The sequence below is a fragment of the Rhinopithecus roxellana genome, chromosome 16 (assembly GCF_007565055.1).
Source record: "Rhinopithecus roxellana isolate Shanxi Qingling chromosome 16, ASM756505v1, whole genome shotgun sequence".
NCBI classification, from domain to species: Eukaryota; Metazoa; Chordata; class Mammalia; order Primates; family Cercopithecidae; genus Rhinopithecus; species Rhinopithecus roxellana.
The window spans coordinates 5187238-5201300 of NC_044564.1; positions in this window are offsets into that span (position 1 = coordinate 5187238).

Sequence of the window (14063 nt, forward strand, 5' to 3'; positions counted from 1 at the left end):
AAACAGAGTTAACAAACTGCTACATAAAAAGAAATTGTTCCTGTGTGAGATGAATACACACATCACAAATAAGTTACTCAGAAAGCTTCTTTCTAGTTTTTATCTGATTATATTTCCTTTGTCAGCATAGGCATTAGTGTGACCAAAATATCCCTTCTCAGATTCCCTAAAAATAGTGCTACCAAACTGTTCCATGAAAAGAATGGTGTAACTCTGTGAGATGAATTGACTAATCACAAAGCAACTTCTCAGAAAGCTTCTTTCTAGTTTTTGTCGGAGGATATTTCATTTTTCCCCATAGGCCTCAATACACTCAAGAATATCTCTTTGGATATTACAAGAAAATAGTGTTTGCCAGCTGCTCCATGAAAAGAAAAGTGTAAATTTATGAGGTTAATTCACGCATCACAAAGCAGTTTTCCAGAAAACTTCTTTTTGATTTTCATCTGAGGATAATTCCTTTGTCACCCTAGGCTTCAATGCACTCCAAAATGTCCTATTGCAGATTCCCCAAAAATAGTGCTACCATAGTGCTCCATGAAAATAATGGTGTAACTCTGAGAAATGAATTCACACATCACAAAGCTTTATCTCAGTAGGCTTCTTACTAGTTTTTATCTGAAGATATTTCCTTTTTTTTACATATTCTTATATGCACTCCTGAGTATCCCATTGCAGATTCCATGAAAAAAGTGTTAGCAAACTTCTCAATGAAAAGAACTGTGTAAGTTTGTGATGTGAATTCACACATCACAAAGCAGTTTCACAGAAAGCTTCTTTTTGGTTTTTCTCTGACGATATTTCCTTCATCACCAGAGGCTTCAATGCACTCCAAAATATCCTATTGCAGATTCCATGTAAACACTGTTATCAAACTGCTCAATGTAAAGAATGGTTTAACTCTGTAAGAAGAACTCACACATCACAAAGCAGTTTCTCAGGAAGCTTCTTTGTAGTTTTTATCTGAGGATATTTCTTATTTCACCATAGGCCTCAATGCGCTCCCAAATATCACTTTGCAGATTCCACAAAAACAGTGTTATCAAACGGCTCCATGGAAAGAAAGGTGCAACTGTGTGAGATGAATTCACACATCACAAACAACTTTCTCAGAAATATTCTTTCTAGTTTTTATCTGATGATATTTCCTTTGTCACCATAGGCTTCATTGCAATCCAAAATATCTGTTATCAGATTCCCCAAAAACAGTGCTACCAAACTGCTCCATGAAAAGAATTGTGTAGTTCTGTGAGATAAATTCACGAATCAAAAAGCCATTTCTCAGAAAGATTCTTTCTTGTTTTTATATGAGGATATGCCCTTTGTCACCATAAACTTCAATGCGCTGTGAAATATTCCATTGCAGATTCCTAGAAAACACTGTTTGCAAACTGGTCAATGAAAAGAACACTGTTACTCTGTGAGATGAATTCACGAATCACAAAGCAGTTTCTGAGAAAGCTTCTTTTTGACTTTTATCTGAGGATATTTCTTTTGTCACGAAAGGCTTCCATGCCCTACAAAATATCCTGTTGCAGTTTTCATGAAAACAGTGTTAGCAAACTGCTCCATGAAAAGAAAGGTGTTACTCTGTGAGACGAATACACACATCACAAAGAAGTTTCTCATAAAGCTTCTTTCTAGTTTTTATCTGAGGATATTTCCTTTGTCATCATGGGCTTCATTTCAGTACAAAATATTCCTTCTCACATTCCCCAAACACAGTGCTATCAAACTGTGCCATGAAAAGAAAAGTCTAACTCTGTGAGATGAATTCTCACATCACAAAGGAGTTTCACAGAAAGTTTATTTTTGGTTTTTGTCCGAGGATATTTCATTTCTCACCTTAGACTTCAATGCGCTCTGAAATAGTATATTGCAGATTTCATGAAAACAGTGTTAGCAAATGGCTCCATGAAAAGAGTGGTGTAACTCTGTGAGATGAATTCACACATCACAAAGCAGTTTCTCAGAAAGCTACTTTCCATTTTTATCTGAGGATATTTTCTTTTTTACCATAGGTCTCAACTCGCTCCCAACTATCACTTTGTAGATTCCATGAAAAAAGAGTTACCAAACTTCTCCATGAAAAGAAAGGTGTTATATTGTTAGATGAATTCACCCATCACAAACAAGTTTCTCAGAAAGCTTCTTTCTAGATTTTATCTGATTTCATTTCCTTTGTCACCATAATCTTCAATGAGATCCAAAATATCCCCTCTCACATTCCCCAAAAGCAGTGCAACCAAAATGCTCCATGAAAAGAATCGTGTAACCCAGTGAGATGAATTCGTAAATCACAAAGCAGTTTCTCAGAAAGCCTCTTTTTGGTTTTTGTCTGAGGATATTTGCTTTGTCACCATAGGCTTCAATTCAATCCAAAATATCCCTTCTCAGATTCCCCAGAAGCAGTGCTACCATACTGCTCCATGAAGAGTCGTGTAACTCCGTGAGATGAATTCACAAATCACAAAGCAGATTCTCAGAAAGCTTCTTTCTAGTTTTTGCCTGAGGATATTTCCTTTGTCACCCTAACTTTCAATGCGTTAGGAAATATCTCATTGCATATTCCACGAAAACAGTGTTAGTAAACTGCTCAATGAAAAGAACAGTGTAATTCTGTGAGATCAATTCACAGATCCCAAAACAATCTCTCAGAAAGCTTGTTTTTGGTTTTTATCTGAGGATATTTTCTTTTTCACCATAGGCTTCAATGCGCTCCCAACTATCCCTTTGCAGCTTCCAGGAAAACAGTGTTAGCAAACTGTTCCAAGGAAAGAACAGTGTAACTCTGTGAGATAAATTCACATATCACAAAACAGTTTCTCAGAAACTTTCTTTCTAGTGTTTATCTGAGGATATTTTCTTTGTCACCATATGCTTAAATGTGATCCAAAATATCCCTTCTCAGATACCCCAAAAAAGTGCTACCAAACTACTCTGTGAAAAGAATGGTGTACCTCTGGGAAATGAATTCACACATCACAAAGTTGTTTCTTAGAAAGCTTCTTTCTAGTTTTTATCTGAGCGTATTTCCTTTTCACCATATTCCTCAATGTGCTACCGAATATCCCATCGCAGATTCCAGAAAAAATGTCTTAGCAAACTTCTCAATGAAAAGAACGGTGTAACACTGTGAGATGATTTCACGCATCACAAAGCAGTTGCACAGAAACCTTCTTTTGGGTTTTTATCTGAATATACATACTCTGCAACCATAGGCTTCAATGCACTCCCAAATATGTTATTGCAGACTACAAGAAAACAGTGTTATCAAACTGCCCAATGAAAATAACAGTGTAACTCTGTGAGATGAATTCACACATTACAAAGCAGTTTCTCAGATAACATCTTCCTCGTTTTTATCTGAGGATATTTCCTTTTTCACTATAAGCTTCAAAGCACTCACAAATATCCCTTTGCTGAGTCCACCATAATAGTGGTAGGAAACTGCTAAATGAAAACAAAGGTGTTACTCTGTGAGATCAAGACATACATCACAAAGAAGCTTCTCAGAAAACTGATTTATACTTTTTATCTGAGGATATTTCCTTTGTCACCATAAGCTTCAATGTGATTCAACATATGCAGATCCCAAGAAAACAGTGTTAGCAAACTGCTACATGAAAACAACAGTGTAACTCTGTGAGATGAATTCACACATCACTAAACAGTTTCTCAGAAAGCGTCTTTCTAGTTTTTGTCTGAGGATATTTCCTTTGTCACCATAGGCTTCAATGCAATCCAAAATATCCCTTCTCAGATTCCCCAAAAACAGTGGTACCAAACTGTGCCATGAAAACAAAGTGTAACTCTGTGAGGTGAATTCACACATCCCTAAGCAGTTTCACAGAAAGCTTCTTTTTGGTTTTTGTCTGAGGATATTCCTTTTGTCACCAAAGTCTTCAATGCACTCCGAAATATTCTGTTGCAGATTCCACGAAAACAGTGTCAGCAAACTGCTTCACGAAAAGAGTGGTGTAACTCTTTGAGCTGAATTCACACATCACCAAGAAGTTTCTCAGAAATCTTCCTTCTAGTTTTTATCAGAGGATATTTTCCTTTTCACCATAGGTCTCGACTCACTTCCAAATATCACTTTTCAGATTCCATAAAAACAGTGTTAGCAAACTGCTCCATGAAAAGAAAGATGTTGCTCTGAGAGATGAATACACACATCACAAAGAAGTTTCTCAGAAACCTTCTTCTAGTTTTATCTGATTATATTTCCATATGTCACACATAGGCTTCAATGTGATCCAAAATATCCCTTCTCAGATCCCCAAAAACAGTGCTACCAAACAGCTCTATGAAAACAATGGTGTATCTCTGTGAGATAAATTCACACACCACAAAGCTGTTTCTCACACTGCTTCTTTCTAGATTTTATCTGAGGATATTTCCTTTTTCTCCATATTCATCAATGCTCTCCAGGAAATCCCATTGCAGACTTCATGAAAAAAGTGTTAGCAAACAACTCAATGAAAAGAACAGGGTAACTTGGTGACATGAATTCACGTCTCACAAAAGAGTTTAACAGATAGATTCTTTTTGATTTTTATCAGAGGATATTTCCTCTTTCAACTTAGGCGTCAATTTGCTCCCAAATATACCTTTGCAGATTCCATGAGAAGAATGCGAGCAAAGGGTTCCATGAAAGGAAAGGTATAACTCTGCAAGATGAATTCAAGCATCACAAAGAACGTTCTCAGAAATTTTCTTTCTAGTTTTTATGTGAGTATATTTCCTTTCTCACTATAGGCCTCAAAGTTCTCCCAAATATACCTTTGCAGATTCCACAAAAAGAGTGTTAACAAACTGCTCCACGAAAAGAAAGGTGGAACTCTGTGAGATGAATTCACACATCACAAAGCAGTTTCTCAGAAAGCTGCTTTCTAGTTTTTTTTCTGAGGGTATTTCCTTTTTCAACATAGGCCTCACCTCGCTCCCAAATACCCCTTTGTTGATTCCACCAAAACAGTGTTAACAAACTGCTCCACGAATAGAAAGGTGTTACCCTGTGAGATGAATACATACATCACAAGAAATTTCTCAGAAAGCTTCTTTCTATTTTTTATCTGAGGATATTTCCTTTGTCACCATAGGCTTCAATGCGATCCAATATATCCGTTCTCAGACTCCCCCAAAACAGTGCTACCAAACTGCTCCATGGAAAGAATGGTGTAATTCTGTGAGATGAATTGAAACATAACAAAGTGGTTTCTCAGAAAGCTTCTTTCTAGTTTTTAACTGAGAATATTTCCTTTTTCATCATATTCCTCCATGAGCTCCAGAATATCCCATTGTAGCTTCCAGGAAAGATGTGTTATCAAACTTCTCAATGAAAGCAATGGTGTAACACTGAGATATGAATTGACACATCACAAAGCAGTTTCACGGAAAGATTATTTTTGTTTTTTATCTGAGGATATTTCCTTTATCACAATAGACATCAATGCACTCCCAAATATCCTATTGCAGATTCCAAGACAACAGTGTTATCAAACTGCTCTAAGATAATAACAATGTAACTCTGTGAGATGAATTCATACATTACAATGCAATTTCTCAGAAACCTTCTTTCTCGTTTTAATCTGAGGATATTTCCTTTTTCACTATAGGCCTCAAAGCACTCATGAATATCCCTTTGCAGAGTCCATGAAAACAGTGTTAGCAAACTGTTCCTTAAAAAGAAAGGTGTTACTCTGTGAGATGAACACATACATTAAAAATAATCTTCTTGGAAAGCTGATTAGTTCTAGTTTTTATCTGAGGATATTTCCTTTGTCACCATAGGCTTCAATGCAATCAAAAATATGCCTTCTCAGATTCCCCACAAGCAGTGCTACCATACTGCTCCTTGAATGGGATCATGTAACTCTGTGAGATGAAATCACAAATCACAAAGAAATTTATCAGAAACCTTCTTTCTAGTTTTTGCCTGAGGATATTTCCTTTGTCACTCTAAGCTTCAATGATCTCTGAAATATCCCATTGCATATTCCAAGAAAACAGTGTTAGCCAACTGCTCAATGATAGGAATGGTGTAACTCTGTGAGATGAATTCACACATCACAAAGCAGTTTCTCAGAAAGCTTCTTTCTAGTTTTTGTCTGAGGATATTTACTTTTTCACCATATTCCTCAATGCACTCCCGAATATCCAATTTCAGATTAAATGAAAAAAGTGTTAGCAAACTTCTCAATGAAAAGAATGGTGTTACTCTGTGAGATGAATTCTCACATCACAAAGCAGTTGTTCAGGAAGCTTCCTTTGGTTTTTATCTGAGCATATTTTCTTTGTCACCATAGGTTTCAATGCCCTCTAAAATATCCTATTGCAGATACCACGAAATCAGTGTTTCCAAACTGCTCAATGAAAAGGACGTTATAACTCTGTAATGTGAATTCACACATCACAAAGCTGCTTCTCAGAAAGCTTCCTTCTAATTTTTTACATGAGGATATTTACTTTTTCACTATAGTCCTCAATGCAGTCCAGAATATCCCATTGCAGATTATAAGAAAACAGTGTTAACAAACTGCTCCAATGAAAGAAAGCTGTAACTTTCTGAGATGAATTCACACTTCACAAAGAACTTTCTCAGAAAGCTTCTTTCTAGTTTTTATCTGAGGATATTTCCATAGTCACCATAGACTTCCATGTGATTCAAATTATCCCTTCTCAGGTTCCCCAAAAACTCTACAACCAAAATGATCCGTGAAAAGGATTGTGTAGCTCTTTAAGATGAATGAACACATCACAAAGTGGTTTCTCAGAAAGAATCTTTCTAGTTTTTATATGAGGATATTTCCTATGTCAACATAAGCTTCAATGTGCTCCAAAATATCCCATTGCACACTCCAAGAAAACAGTGTTAGTAAACGGCTCAAGGAAAACTACAGTGTAATACTGTGAGATTAATTCACAAATCACAAAGCGTTTCTCAGAAGATTCTTTCTACTTTTTATCTCAGATTATTTTCTTTTTAACCTTAGGTTCAATGAGCTCCAATGTATATCTTTGCAGATTCCATGAAAACCGTGTTAGAAAACTGATCAATTAAAAGAACGGTGTAACTCTGTAAGATGAATTCACACATTACAAGGCAGTTTCTCAGAAAGCTTCTTTCTAATTTTTATCTGAGAACATTTCCATTGTCACCATAGGCTTCAATGCGATCCAAAATATCCCATCTCAGATTCCCCAAAAGCAGTCCTACCAAAGTGATCCATGAAAAGAATCGTGTAACTCTGGGAGATGAATTCACGAATCACAAAGATGTTTCTCAGAAAACATCTTTTTAGTTTTTATCTGAGGATATTCCTTTTTCACCATATTCCTCAATGCGCTTCCGAATATCCTATTGCAGATTAAGCTTAAAAATTCTTAGCAAAGTTCTCAATGAAAAAAACGGTAAAACTCTGTGAGATGAATTCACACATCACAAAGCAGTTTCTCAGAAAGCTTCTTTCTATCTTTTTATGTGAGGATATTTGCTTTGTCACTATATTCTGCAATGCACTCCCAAATATCTTTTTGCAGATTACACGAAAACAGTGTTAGCAAACTGCACCATGGAAAAGGAAGGTGTATCTCTGTGACATGAATTCACACATCACAAAAAAAGTTTCTCAGATAGCTTCTTTCCGGTTTTTATCTGAGGATATTTCCTTTTTCACCATAGGCTTCAATGCAATCCATGATATCGCCTCTCAGATTCCTGAAAAGAGTGCTACCAAACTGCTTCATGAAAAGAAAGATGTAATTCTGCTAGATGAATTCACAAATTACAAAGTAGTTTCTCAGAAAACTTCTTTCTAGTTTTTGTCTGAGGATATTTCTTTTGTCACCTGAAGCTTCAATGTGCTCCAAAATATCCCACTGCAAATTATAATAAAACAGTGTAAGCAAACTCTTCAATGAAAAGTACAGTTAACTCTTTGAGATGAATTCACACATCACAAAACAGTTTCTCAGAAAGCTTCTATTTAGTCTCTAGTGAGGATATTCCATTTTTTCCTATAGGCCTCAATGTGCTCCCAAATACTCCTTTGCAGTTTCCATGAAAACAGTGTTAGAAAACTGCTCCATGAAAAGAAAGGTGACACTCTGTGAGATGAATTCACAGGTCACAAAAACTTTCCCAGAAAGTTTCTTCCTAATTTTTATCTGAGAATATTTCCTTTGCCACCAGATTTTTCAATGCTATCCAAAATGTGCCTTCTCAGACTACTCGAAACACTGTTACCAAACTGCTCCACGAAAAGAATTGTGTAACTCTGTGAGATGGTTTAACATGTCAGAAAGTGTTTTCTCAGAAAGCATCTTTCCAGTTTTTATATGAGTGTATTTCCTTTGTAACCATAAGCTTCAATGCGCTCTGAAATATCCCTTAGCAGATTCCACGAAAACAGTGTCAGCAAACTGCTCAATGAAAAGAGTGGTGTAACTCTGTGAGATGAGTTCACTCAAAACGCTTCTTTCTAGTTTTTATCTGACGCTATTTAATTTTCAAAATAGACTTCAATGTGTTGCCAAATATAACTTTTGAGATACCCCAAAAACAGTGTTACTAAACTGATCCATTAAATGAATCATGTAACTCTGTGAGATGAATTCACAAATCACACAGCAGTTTCTCACAGATTCTTTCTGGTTTTTGTCTGAGGATATTTCCTTTGTCACCATAAGCTTCAATGTCCTCTGAAATATCCCATTGCGGATTCCAAGAAAACAGTGTTAGCAAACTGCTCAATGAAAAGAACGGTGTAACTCTGTGAGATATATTCATACATCACAAAGCTGTTTCCCAGAAAGCTTCCTTCTAGTTTTTATGTAAGGATATTTGCTTTTTCACTATAGGCCTCAATGTGCTCGAGAATATCCCATTGCATATTCCATGAAAACAGTGTTAGCAAACTGCTCCATGTAAAGAAAGGTGTAACTTTCTGAGATGAATTCACACATCACAAAGAACTTTCTCAGAAAGCTTCTTTCTAGTTTTTATCTGAGGATATTTCCTTTGTCACCATAGGCTTTAATGTGATTCAAAATATCCCTTCTCAGATACTCCAAAAACGGTGCTACCAAACTGATCCATGAAAAGAATCATGTACCTCTGTGAGACGAATTAACACACACAAAGTGGTTTCTCAGAAAACTTCTATTTTTTATATTAGGATATTTCCTTTTCAACATTAGGATTCAATGCATTCCCAAATATCCCTTCCCAGATCCCACAAAAACAGTGATGATAAAGTGCTCCCTCAACAAAAACTTTTAGCTCTGTGAGATGAATGCATACAGTACAAAGGAGTTTCTCCGAAATCTTATCTCCTGTTTTTACCTGAAGAATTTTCTTTTTTCACCTTTGGCCTCTATGTGTTCCCAAATATCCCTCTGCAGATTTCACAAAAACAGGGCTACCAAATTGCTCAATGAAAAGGAAGGTTTAAATCTGTGAGATAAATTCACCCATCACAAAGTAGTTTCTCAGGAAGCTTCTTTCCAGTTTTTATATGAGGTAATTTTCTTTTCCACCATAGGCTTCAATGCACTCCCAAATATCCCATCTCAGATACCACAAAAACAGTGATGACAAACTGCTCCCTCAACAGAAACGTTTAGCTCTATGAGATGAATGCACACATCACAAACGAGTTTATCAGAAAGCTTCTCTCCAGTTTTTACCTGTAAATATTTCCTTTTTCACCGTTGGACTCTATGTGCTCCCGAATATCCCTTTGCAGATTCCACAAAAACAGCGTGAGCAAACTGCTGAATGAAAAGAAAGGTTTAACTCTATGAGATAAATTCACCCATAACAAAGCAGTTTCTCAGAAAGCTTCTTTCTAGTTTAAATCTGAGGATATTTCCTTTTTCACCATAGGCCTCAATGTTCTGCCAGATAACTCCTCGCAGATACCACAAAAACAGTGAGGATGGACTACTCAATTAAAAATAGATTAAAATCTATGAGATGAATACACACATCAAAGAACTGTTTCTCCAGGAGTTTCTCTTAAGTTTTCATCTGAAGTTATTTCCTTTCTCAACATAGGCCTCTAGGAGCTCCAGAATATTCCTTTGCAGATTCCATAAAAACAGTGCTATCAAACTGCTCAAAGAAAATAAAAATATAATTCTGTGTGATGAATTCATGCGTCCCAAAGAAATTTCTCAGAAAGCTTCTTTCTAGTTTTTATCTCAGGATATTTCCTTTTCCACCATTGGCTTCCATGTGCTCCCAATTATCCCTTGTCAGATACCACAAAAACAGTGATGCCAAACTGCTCTCTAAACAGAAAGCTTTACCTCTATGAGATGAATGCACACATCACAAAGGAGTTATCACAAACTTTCTCTCCTGTTTTACCTGAAGATATTTCCTTTTTCAGCATTGACCTCTATCCGCTCCCGAATATCCCTTGCGCATTCCACAAAAAGAGTGCTAACAAACTGCACAATGAAAAGAAAGATTTAAATCTGTGAGATGAATTCGCCCATCAAAAAACGGTCTCTCAGAAACCTTCTTTCTAGTTTTTACCTGAGGGTATTTCCTTTTTCACCATAGGCTTCCCTATACTCTGAATATCCCTTTGCAGATTCCACAAAAATAGGGTTACCAAAGTGTTCAATGAAAAGATAGGTTTACCTCTGGGAGATGAATTCACACATAACAAAGAAATTTCTCAGAAAGTTCCTTTCTAGTTTTTATCTGTGCATATTCACTTTTCCACCGTCAACCTCAATATGCTCCCAAATATCTCTTCTCAGACACCACAAAAACAGTGATGAAAAACTATGCAATCAACAAAATGGTTTATCTCTATGAGGTGAATATACATATCACAAAACAGTTTCTCAAAAACCAGTTTTTATCTGAAGATATTTCCTTTTTCACTACAGGCCTCTATGAGCACCAGAAAATCCCTTTACAGATTCCCCAAAAGAGTGCTACGAAACTGCTCAATGACAATAAAGGTGTAACTCTGTGAGGTGAATTAAGCCATCACAAAGCAGTTTGTAAGAAAGATTTTTTTAGTTTTTATCTGAGGATATTTCCTTTTTCATCATAGGCCTCAAAGTGCTCCCAAATATCCCTTCACAGATTGCTGGAAAACAGTGTTTGCAAACTGCTCCATGAAAAGAAAGGTGTAATTCTGTGAACTGAATTCAAACGTCACAAAGAACTTTCTCAGAAAGCTTCTTTCTAGTTTTTATATAAGGATATTTCCTTTGACACCGTAGACCACAATGCACTCAAAAATATTCTATTGCAGATTCCACAAAAAGAGTGTTATCAAACTGCTCATTGAGAAGAATGGTGTAACTCTGGAAAATGAATTCCGACATCACAAAGATGGTTCTCAGAAAGCTTCTTTCTAGTTTTTATCTGAGGATATTTCCTTTTTTACTATAGACCTCAAGGTACTCCAGAATATCCCATTGCAGACTCCATGAAAACAGTGTTAGCAAAGTGCTCCATGAAAAGAAAGGTGTAACTCCTTGAAGAAAACAAACATCTCAGAAAGAACTTTCTCAGAAAGCTTCTTTCGAGTTTTACCTGAGGATATTTGCTTTGTCCCCATAGGCTTCAATGCAACACAAAATAGTCCTTCTCAGATTCCACAAAAACACTGCTACCAAACTGATCCATGAAAAGGATAGTGTAACACGGTGTGATGAATTAACACATCATAAAGAGGTTTCTCAGAAAGCTTCTGTCTAGTTTTTATATGAGGATATTGCGTTTGTCGTCATAAGCTTCAAAGCACTACTTCAAAGTATACTTCAAAGCATACCATTGTAGATCACAAGAAAACAATGTTAGCAAACTGCTCAATGAAAAGCACAGTGTAACTCTGTGAGATGAATTCATGCATCACAAAGAAGTTTCTCAGAAAGCTTCCTTGTAGTTTTTATCTGAGGATATTGCCTTTTTCACCAAAGGCCTCAAGGCAGTCCCAAATATCCCTTTGCAGATTCCAGGGAAACAGTTTTAGCAAACTCCTCCATGAAAAGAAAGGTGTATCTCTGTGAGATGAATTCACAGATCACAAAGAACTTTCTCAGAGCTCCTTTCTAGTTTTTATTTGGGGATACTTCCTTTGTCACCATAGGCTTCAAAGTGATCCAAAATATCCCTTCTCAGATTCCCCAAAAACAGTGCTACCAAACTCCTCCATGAAAAAAATCATGTAACTCTGTGAGGTGAAAGAACACATCACAAAAGGGATTCTCAGATAGCTTCTTTCTAGTTTTTAAATGAGGATATTTCCTTTTCCACTATGGACCTTAATGTGCTCTAGAATATCCCATTGTAGATATCATGAAAACAGTGTTAGCAAATTTCTTCGTGAAAAATGAGGTGTAAATCTGTGAGAAGAATTCCCACATCACAAATCAGTTTCTCAGAAAGTTTCTTTTTCGTTTTTGTCTGAGGCTATTAAATTTTTCACCATAGGCTTCAATGTGCTCCAAAATATCCTATTGCAGATTCCACGAAAACAGTGTTATCAAACTGCTCAATGAAAAGGACAGTGTAACTCTGTGAGATGAATTCACACATTACAAAGCACTTTCTTAGAAAGCTTCTTTCTAGTTTTTATCCGAGGATATTTCCTTTTTCACCATAGGCCTCAATGTGCTCCCAAATATACCATTGCAGATTCCAGGAAAACAGTGTTAGCAAACTGTGCAATGAAAAGAAAGGTGTAACTCTGTGAGATGAATTCACACATTTTAAAGAAGTTTATCAGAAAGTTTCTTTCTAGTATTTATCTGTGGATATTACGTATGTCACCATAGGCTTCAATGCGATCCAAAATATCCCTTCTCATATTCCCCAAAAACAGTGCTACCAAACTGTTCCATATGTGCTGTCAAACTCTTCCATTGTAAAAAGGATATATGCTTTTTACCATAAGCCTCAATGTGCTCCCGAATATCCCTTTGCAGATTCCATGAAATAGTGTTAGCAAACTTCTCAATGAAAAGTACTGTTTAACTCTGTGAGATGAATTCACATATCAAAATGCAGTTTCTCACAAAACATCTTTCTAGCTTTTATCTGAGGATATTCCCTTTTTCACCATATTCCTCAATGCATTCTGGAATATCCATTGCAGAATAAATGAAAAAAGTGTTAGCAAACTTCTCAATAAAATAAAAGGTGTAAACATGTGAAGTGAATGCACACATCACAAGGCTGTTTCACAGAAACCTTCTCTTTGGTTTTTATCTGAGGATAGTTCCTTTGTCACCATAGGCATAAATGCAAAACCAAATCTCCTACTGAGGATTCCACAAAAACAGTGTTATCAAACTGCTCCATGAGAAGAAACGTGTCACTCTGTGAGACGAATTCACAAATCACAAGGAACTTACTCATAAAGCTTCTTTCTAATTTTTATCTGAGGATATTTCCTTTGTCACTGTACACTTCAATGCGATCCAAAATATCCCTTCTCAGATTGCCCAAAATCAGTGCTACCAAACTGATCCATGAAAAGAATCATGTAACTCTGTGAGATGTAATAGCATTTCACAAAGTGATTACTCAGAAAACTTCTTTCTAATTTTTATATGAGGATATTTCCTTTTTGACTCCAGGCCTCAATGTGCTCTGGAATATCCAATTGCAGATACCATGAAAAGGGTGTTAGCAAGCTGCCCCATGAAAAGAGAGGTGTAACTCTGTGAAATGAATTCACACATCACCAACAAGTTTCTCAAATGTCCATCTGTGACAGACTGGATTAAGAAAATGTGGCACATATACACCATGGAATACTATGCAGCCATAAAAAAGGATGAGTTTGCGTCCTTTGTAGGGACATGGATGCAGCTGGAAACCATCATTCTTAGCAAACTATCACAAGAAGAGAAAACCAAACACCGCATGTTCTCACTCATAGGTGGGAACTGAACAATGAGATCACTTGGACTCGGGAAGGGGAACATCACACACTGGGGCCTATCATGGTGGGGGGGGAGGGATTGCATTGGGAGTTGTACATGATATAAATGATGAATTGATGGGTGCTGACGAGTTGATG